This window comes from Tupaia chinensis, unplaced genomic scaffold (assembly GCF_000334495.1).
Source record: "Tupaia chinensis unplaced genomic scaffold, TupChi_1.0 Scaffold149666_1, whole genome shotgun sequence".
Classification (NCBI taxonomy): domain Eukaryota; kingdom Metazoa; phylum Chordata; class Mammalia; order Scandentia; family Tupaiidae; genus Tupaia; species Tupaia belangeri.
This window is the reverse complement of record NW_006209511.1, coordinates 656,777-665,086: the sequence shown is the minus strand read 5'-3', so window position 1 is coordinate 665,086 and position 8,310 is coordinate 656,777. Positions and strand designations below refer to the sequence as shown.

At 42.2% G+C, this 8,310-nt stretch overlaps 1 long non-coding RNA gene across 1 annotated transcript in view; it reads left to right on the top strand.

The window, feature by feature from the left end:
• The window catches only part of LOC102485499 (uncharacterized), a 27,185-nt gene that overhangs the window by 16,845 nt on the left and 2,030 nt on the right, over window positions 1-8,310 (top strand). The window contains exons 2-3 of the long non-coding RNA XR_337779.1: window positions 6,511-6,619; window positions 6,843-7,063. This is a non-coding gene — a long non-coding RNA (uncharacterized LOC102485499). The remainder of the gene's footprint in view (window positions 1-6,510; window positions 6,620-6,842; window positions 7,064-8,310) is intronic.

The following is an 8,310-nucleotide window of genomic DNA, read 5'->3' as shown; positions in this document are numbered from 1 at the left end:
TCTCTGTCTCTGTCTCCCCAACAAGTGCACACACCCTATAGCAAAAAACCTCTCCAAAAAAGAAAGAAGGAAAGAAAGAAATAGTTATATGCTGAACTCTACTAAGGCCAATTTAACCATCTTAGCCCATCTTCCCGCTATTTCCCAGGCCAGATCCCCAAGCCAAGTTCAAGAATTATTTTTGGGGGATTTTAGAGTAAACAGAGCAATTTCTTCATGCACAATTTCACTCAGTCTTCACTGCAGATCCAGAACTAAAGGCAACACTTCTCATTTTACATATGAAGAAACTGAGGCTCAGAAAAATGAGATAACATACCCAAGTAGAATAAAAGAAGATAAGTGCAATGACTGCAAGTACCAGTGTGTCTGACTCCTCTTCCTGCTCTCTTTGACTGGCTCTGAGATGTGAGGAGTGGGAGGTGGCTAACGTACACTGGGAGCTGGCTGTACATTATTTTACCCTGAATTCTTATGGGATTCTGTGCTTCCTACCAGCCCCTCAACCAGGAGTAAAATGCCCAGAGGTCTTGTTTCTACCCAGACAGAGAAACAGGTAGACAGAAGGCAGAAAAGACAGTGGAGAGAGCACACAGACCAGTCTGGACTGAGAACAACCTCAGCTATACACAAAGTTATGGTTTGGATAATGGTTTGTTCCCCAGAAGTTTATGTGCTGGGACTTGGTTGTATTGTAAAGATGTTAAGTGACCCCTTCATGATACCTCATCAAGGGGTCTTTGGGTGTGATTAGGTCTTTAAAGTAGGGTCCTATAATTGAGTTCTGGTGGTTTGATAAGATGGAAAAGAAGGGACCAGCAGTTCGTGTAATGGCTATGTTGTTGGACTCCCATGTAATTGATCGCAGTTTGAGTCCAGACCCGGTGGCTTAAACTCACGCTATGCATGAGTGTGTGCATGCATGCCCAAGATCCTGAGAGGAAAATGGAGGAGAAGGGATTGAGGCGTGGCCATCCCCCTGGGGGGTGATTTCTCGCTTTCTGTCTCTCTGTCTTTCTCGGTCTTTCCGGCAAGCACATGTGCCTTAAAGCAAAAACCTCTCTAAAAAAAGATGGAAAAGAAAACCAGAGCAGATAGAAACTACTGTGCTCAAGAGCCTATCTTCCACCAATTAAGCCCCACCAGAACTTGGCCTCTAAATCTTGAGGCAAATAAATCTCTATTTCTTTATAAATCACTCAGTCTCAGCTGTTTCCATTAGCAACACAGTAACAGACTAATACATGTGTCATTTCCCATGTAGCCAGTGCTCAGACAGTACACCCAGCTCCTCCCTAATAGTGTCTTCTTTTTTTTCTTTTGACAGTAGGATGCATGTCAGTGGATAAGATAAAAAACCCCCACTAAAATAAACCCAGCCTGAACCAATGGGATCCAAGATAGCCATCAATAATGGCCTCTGAAAGACCCCCCCCAAACTCTATCATAATGTCATTTACATGCTAAGTAACACACCTATGAGTGTGACGACAGTTTACAGTCATCAGAGAAACCAACAGAAATATTCTTAAAAGGAGAAAAAGGTGAAGGGTTTTGGAATTCCAGGAAGTCTCCACCTTATCTAGGAAAAGCTCTGACTATTCTTCCCCTCAATTACTCTATCCCATCCTTTCATTACTCCACTTTTTGTACCTTAAACTCTTTAGCTGAAGATGTTGATCTGTGAGCTCTTTGACCACTGAATAAAGCTTGTGCCCTTGATGCTCATTGTCATTTTGGCAAGTTGGCTCTGCAACACTAACAGCAAAAGATCCTATGTTTGGGAATAAGTTAAAAATTGGTAATATGCACCATACGAGGCCAGGGGCCTCTATGGTCTGGAGAGCTAGCCACACCCCTAGTGCATGCAGCCAAGTCACTCTGGCCTCTACCACCCAGGGAACCCTGCCTGCCCCAGACACCAGCTGAACACAGCACCTACCAGCAGACCTCTCCCCTTAGCTTGGGCTCCAGTCCCCAGCAGTCCAAGGATGGAACAGGGAACCCTCACTCCTAGTCCCTTGGGCCTCAGATTGCTGTCAAGGGGCCCCTTGTTTTTCCTCCTCTGGGACAACCCACAGAGAGAAACACAAGGCAGAGAAGCCAGAGGTGGTTGCTACAGGAAACACATCCCTCTGTTAGCAACACATCTTAAGTGCAGGACTAGAATTTTTCCACAACACTACCAGGTTCATTTGTAAAGGAGGTAGCTTCTCTGCCATATGCCCCACCAACTATACATGCCCCCAACTTACAGTTTCACCCACTTCCTTTTGATACTCAATAGGTTTTCCCCAAGGGAAGGAGGGAAAGATTTTGGCCCTCCCTGAGCCCCTTTTTCTAATCTGTAAAATGAATGATGAGGTATATCCAAAGAGATCAGGGGGCCCACTCAACAGGTGGCTTAAAAAAGTGGGGATTTTTTTACATGTTTCATTTTTGTGAAGGGAAAGGTATTTGCTTGTCCAGCAAGCAAATTCCAGTAAGAATTTGTGAATCCACTTGACACAAACCTAGATGTCCAGATTTCAGATGACAAGTTCTATAAAACAAGATACTGACCTCCCCACTACCACCACCACCAATTTACTTTATATTCAGATACTCCTCGCCAAGTACCTTACTAGAATCAAATTACACTGTAGCTTTCATGTGTGGCCTTCAATTAACGCTAATCATTATAATCACTTGATGCAATCATAAGTTTAATGGTTTCCTAGAGATAGAGCTCTTGAATCTAGGATGACTCATGACAGTGAGCATTTTCTGGATGTGGCACATGTTCAACCTCATACTCTTGCTTCCAAGACCTCTTGACCACATATCTGTTTCATGATCTGAGAGAGAAGATATAAACCACCTGCCCTGGGACCAGCAGTTGACGTAATGGCTGTGTCGCTGGACTCCCATGTCAACCACAGGTCTAGTCCCGGACCTGGTGGCTTAAACTCATGCCGGGTATGTGGGCATGCACGCCCAAGATCCCGAGAGGAGAATGGAGGAGGGATTGTGGTGTGCCCAGCTTCCCTGGGGAATGATTTCTTGCTTTCTGTCTTTGTGTCTCTCTCTGTCTTTCTGGTGGGTGCACGTGCCCTATAGCAAAAAGCTCTAAAAAAAAAAAAAAAATCTGCCCTGGGACACAGAGGAGGATAGAACTGAAAGAGAAATCTGTGAAAGCAAATTATCAAGCCTTATTTCTTTGACCTGACATCTTCCAGAGAGCAGCAACAAAACACACAGGTGTGTGCACGTGTATATACATGTGCACATGACTCATGCACACACACACACACACACACACACACACATACAGCAGGAAATTCTCTGGTTTTACTCAAGCATGGGTAAACTTCTAGATCTTTCTTGATGGGGTAATAGGCTGCCCAAGGCTCAGACAGAAATAAAGCCCACTGCGAGAGGCAGTATGGCATGGGGGACACCCCCGACTTGAGAAGTCAGGGCAAATATGGTATGAATCCAGTTGTGACCTTTCTGGGCTTTAAGACTTCCAGCAAATTACTTCCTCTCCTAAAATGAGGGTCATTTCTGCCACTTTTCAGCATTGGAGAAGGTGATTGAATGAGCTGAGTAAAGCACCAACTCAGAGTCTATCCCACACCTCACAACTACTCCATCTGCAGAGAAGTATCTGTCCTCAGGGCAGCCTTGACCACCAATTCCCAAACTTCCATGGCAGAGGTTACCCTCACTGGGTTTCTCCATAAGGTGTCATTGGTGTTTCAGGCAATTCCTCACACTGCATAACATTTAGTCTCTCTGGTCTCTGCTCACTTAAATGCCTGCAGAGTCTGTTCCTCTGCCCCCAAGCATGTTGATTACAAAAAGTGCCACAAATATGTCCAAACACCCCTGGGGAGAACCAGCCTTCTTCCTGCCTGATCTGGAACTAGAAGGAATGTCTCTCTCCAGCCCAGAAGCATACATTCAGCAGAGAGAAATGCTGTCAGGAACCTGCGTGGAAAGTTTATTCACAGCCTTTCCACAGAGGGCAGCCCATGCCTCTCTACTTTCAGAACCCTACAGTCCCCATTCTTCTGTAAGAATTTTTTGAGTCTCCAGTACCATAATATGAATTCCTTTAATAGAAGTCCTTTGAGCTGGACTTTTGTTAATACACTATAAGAGGAGGTGATGCCTAATAACAGAATGTCAGACACCTGAGAAAAGGACTATCTAGGGGTCACCAGGACCTCATGGGAATTCTCTCACAGGATACAGGCTGCGCCATCCTCCACTCTGCTGAAATGACTGACAAAGTGGGTGTGAGCTACAAGATATTTGTCCTTTCTCAAAGCAAGTCTTGACTGCCACACACTGATGTTGTAAGGATATAAGTCCTTCTGCTTGAAATATTTGTAACTTACACAATAGATAGCACTTGCAAATGTTTTATACACACACACACACACACACACACACACAAAGACATATGTACATGTGTATATAATGTATATTTTTAGGTATACTATTATAATATTATATATTATAGTAATATATCAAGACTATAATTATATATTGTGTATAAAATATCATATGTATATTAGTATACTATAAACATAACTGCACAGAGAGGACCTGGAACATCTCTTTTCCCTGTTGTAAAAGCTTATCTCAAGGGGACTTTATCTTGGGCCCTTAACCTGGGCAAGTTTACTTATTTCTTTAGGTTAGCCTCATCTTGGACCCTCTTTATTAACTCTTGCTTATCTATTTTCTTATAAACCCTCCACAGTAAGAGTACTTGAAAATTAATAATAAATTATGAACTTCCCTAAACATTCAGGCAATGGATATAAAAATGCAATTGTACAAAAGTAGTAAAATAACTTGTGGAATTACAATACCATCTTCACCTCTTAAACTAGCAACCTTTTTTAAAATTACAGTGTTTGGCTTGCATGAGAGCATCTGGGTAACTAGCACATTGCTGGTGGGACTTTAAGCTAGTAAATCTCTTCAGAGGGCAGTTGAGGAATATGTTTTACTGTCCCTAAAAACACTCATACTCTTAGGTAGAGCACTTATACTTCTAGAAGTTTATCCTTAAAAAGTATTCAAGGGGGACCAGCAGGTGGCATGGGGGTTAAGGACGCTGGACTCCCACATGGCCGACAGCAGTGCAAGTCCTGAAACTGGTGGCTTCCTTTTTCACTTGCTCTCTCTGTCTTACTCTGCCCCTCTCTAGTCAAATTCAAATAAATAAATAAAGTTAAATAAAATAATTCTTTAAAAATTAAGTACTCATGGATGTGCTCAAAGATTTTTTCTTTCTTTTTTTTGAGAGGTTTTTGCTTAGGGCATGCACGCTTACCAGAAAGACAGAGAGACAGAAAGTGAGAAATCACCCGCCAGAAGGGATGGTCATGCCACAATCCCTTCTCCTCCATTCTCCTCTTGGGATCTTGGGCATGCATGCACATGCACCTGGCATGAGTTTAAGCCACCATGTCTGAGACTTGAACCGCAGTCAACCACATGTGAGTTCAACAACATAGCCATTACTCCAACTGCTGGCCCATCAAAGATTTTATTTATCACTATTTATTATGGTTGAAAATCAAAAGTAATCTAAAAAGTCAATGATTCGAGATCAATTAAATAAGTACTTTATATATAGCATAAAAGAAAGCTAATAAGATACTTTCAAGTAACGGATTTCCAAACATCATGATTGCATTTTGTTACAAAAAATTATGCATGTGCAAAAAAAAGAACTCTAAGTATATATGAGAAATATTAGGGACCAGCAGTTAGCATAATGGCTATGTTACTGGACTACCACGTAGTTGACCGCGGTTTGTGTCCCAGACCCAGTGGCTTAAAAGTCACGCTGGGCGCGTGTGCGTGCGTGCCCAAGATCCTGAGAGGAGAATGGAGGAGAAGGGATTGCTGTGTGGCCATCCACCCTGGGGGGTGATTTCTTGCTTTCTGTCTCTGTCTCTCTCTGTCTGGCGAGCACACCTGCCCTATAGCAAAATCCTCTTTAAAAAAAAGAAATATTAATATTTAGCATTGAGTGATAAAATTGCAGGTTATCTTTTAGTTCTTCCTTTTTGATGATCTATATATATTTTCTAAAATTTCTATTTTGGATTAAAATTTCTAAAATGTCTTTTATGGCACTTGCTAATTTCTACTTTGTAAAATGGTTACATATGAGCATATCAACCCAAGAGGACAGATTCCTTGAATACAGGTTTTAAGTCTGATTTATCTTCACAAACTCCATGTTTTTCTTTGTGCCTTGAATGATTACAATTACCATTTATTGAGTATTTTCCATAAGGCAGGCATGATGCTAAATTGTATCTTTTAATATAGTAAAATTCAATATGCATGTATTGAAACAGGGAAAGATGAAGGATAGATGGAAATAAGTGAATAAATAAATGTCAAGAAACCTGAAATCAACTGATAGCTGGCTCATTTAGAAGCAGCCAGCTCGCTGCTGGGGTCCCTTCTAACCACAGAACCTTGCCAATCTTCCAGATCATCTCTTCTAAGGAGGATGAAAAGGGTTAGGAGAAGAACCACACTATGATCCTGGATTTTAGGAAGACACGCTTTTTGGAAGATAAGATCTTGTGGGAAATACTAGGTAAAATGTAAAATCACTTTTGAAAGTATTCTTACTAGAATCAAGAAAACAAATGCTTTCTATGTCACATGACTATGACCTTTTAGTAAAACATTTTGACCATGGTGACCTTTAATTCATTTCTATTATTACATTCTCTGAGCACCCCACAACAGCTTTGGGGTTGGAAGATAAGCACAGTATCATCCTTAAGGAATTTGTAATACAGTTAATATTCCAACAGGTGCCTAAATAACTGATTCAAGACAAGGTGTGATCTCTGACAAATGACTCCAGGACCATGGGGAGTGCAGAGAAAAATTCCTTCTAAAGGGAATGGAGAGTGGAGGGGGTGGCAAGAGACGGCTGGCATCTGAAGGATAGACAAGGTTTGAGATGCTGAGAAGGGGAAATGGCCCTCCTGGTAGGAACAGCCTGGTCAAAGGCTCTGAGAGATGGGATATGGTATGTTTGAGAAAAGACAAGTGTTCATGTGTCAGAAACCTTGAGCCACTTTATTAAGAGCAAAAACGGTCCACAGCTGAACTCCTCTTCATTGGTCTCATCTTGCCTCTAACACTTGGGCACTCGCCACCTTTGAAGAGCACATTAACATATCCCCTTACTTTAAAGACTTTGACATTAAGTTTAGATTTAAGGCCACAGAAATTTGAGCATTCCTGGAAGTACAAGGGGACTTCAAAGTTTTATAGGGAAAAAATGAAATGAAGTACAAATTTAATATGGTGCACAAAGAAAAAAATTGAAACCCAGGTTTAATTTGTGCCTCGTATGTGTTTTCCATGAGGTTTCTTAGAAACCTCACAGGAATGCTGGAATGGCTCTTAGGAACCTGCCTCTGCCCTGTTCTCCAAATGCTCAATCTCAGAGCAGAAGCCTCAGGACCTGCAACTACCTGCTGTTTCTACACATCTCCCAGGAAGATAAGAAGGCACTCCCCTCAGGATTCATTGGTTCCACAGCATGGAACCAACAGTAAAAATATCAAGGACCCATCTTTTAATGCTTTCAATGCTCAGCCTCCAGAGAGTCAGCCCCTTGTCCTGCTTCCGGAGGTACATCCCCCACCTATTGTCCCCCTTTAGTGAAGAGTTTGAAGAAGAAAGAAAACAGGAGCCACTCAGAATCCACAGTGCAGGAGAGGGACACCCCATCTTGCAACTGGGAATACCACATCTTTTTCTCCAATATATCAGTAACATGATGTCTTATCCCCCCCACACACCTGCATCCTGCCTCTCTGAGAGACTCTGAATGGGCCTCTTTTTCTTCTCTCTCTCTCATCCCTTTTTCCTTGTTTCAACTTTTGTAGAAACTATTGTTCAACCTCTCTTCTCTCTCTCATCTGTTTCCATGTGTGTGTTTTCCTCTCTCTGAACCTCTGTATCTTTTTACTATCACTGTCCCCATAGCTGTCATTATATTAGCCTCTGTTTTGGCATCTCTGGTAGTCTCTCCATTTCGTACCTGGTGGCTAGGTGTTTTCCTGAATATCTATGTGTCTGGATGCCTCTGCCTCCTGTCTCTTGGTGTCTGTCATATTCAGGTCTTTCTGTCACTTTCTGTCTTCTCTCTGTATCCTATCTCCATCTCTGTCCCTATCCCTCTTTCCTGGCTTGGTTACTAATATCACAGCATGGAAACCTAGCAGTTCATAAAGGTGTGATCTTAAAACCAGCTTCAGAGGGATC